This window comes from Bison bison, unplaced genomic scaffold, assembly GCF_000754665.1.
Source record: "Bison bison bison isolate TAMUID 2011002044 unplaced genomic scaffold, Bison_UMD1.0 scf7180017864384, whole genome shotgun sequence".
Taxonomy (NCBI): Eukaryota; Metazoa; Chordata; class Mammalia; order Artiodactyla; family Bovidae; genus Bison; species Bison bison.
In genome coordinates, this window is record NW_011494956.1 from 904153 (window position 1) to 904987 (window position 835).

General features: G+C 36.5%; 1 protein-coding gene across 1 annotated transcript in view; it reads left to right on the forward strand.

The window, feature by feature from the left end:
• The window catches only part of LOC105001748 (ceruloplasmin-like), a 40164-nt gene that overhangs the window by 21518 nt on the left and 17811 nt on the right, over positions 1-835 (forward strand). The gene's annotated exons all lie outside the window — the stretch shown is intronic.

Here is an 835-nt window from a genome sequence, read left to right on the forward strand (position 1 = left end):
TTTTTTTTTTTTCCCTTCAGTCTTGTGTGTGTGTGTGTGTGTGTGTGTGTGTGTGTGTGTGTTTGTGGTGTGTGCCTTTTTTTGTGTGTGGTATGTGTATGGCATGTGTAGTTTAGGACACATTTAATTAAAATAACTTCAAAATGTGTGTGTGATGTCTTCAGTTATAAATACTTCTAATCTTTCCAAATATTAACATAATTCTTCTTTGCTGTTTCCTCTTGTCTCTCTTTTCATTTCTTGTCTTCTCTCTTCCTTATGTATTTTACTACCCAATCTCACCACTTTAGGTATAATAAGTATAATTTCAGCTACATTTAACATTTGGAATCAGTCAGAATTTTTTTGTCTTCATTTGTTTCCGGCTATTGCTATTCTTCTTTGAACCTCAAATTGAAGACACTAATTTTTCTTTTTGTATAAAATTTGATATGTCTCTGATTTTTCTCTCTTACTATTTATTCATTTGATCAAAACTGAATTTCATTCTAAAAACATGTTTTAAGGTACAGGATGAATATCCAACAATCTTACCAAAATAAATATATTTTTTTAAATGAAATTAATTTCTAAGGTAATCAGTCAGTCAGTCAGTTCAGTCGCTCAGTTGTGTCCAACTCTTTTCGACCCCGTGAATCGCAGCATGCCAGGCCTCCCTGTCCATCACCAACTCCCGGAGTTTACCCAAACTCATGTCCATTGAGTCAGTGATGCCATCCAGCCATCTCATTCTCTGTCGTCCCCTTCTCCTCCTGCCCCCAATCCCTCCCAGCATCAGGGTCTTTTCCAATGAGTCAACTCTTCGCATGAGGTGGCCAAAGTAATGGAGTTTCAG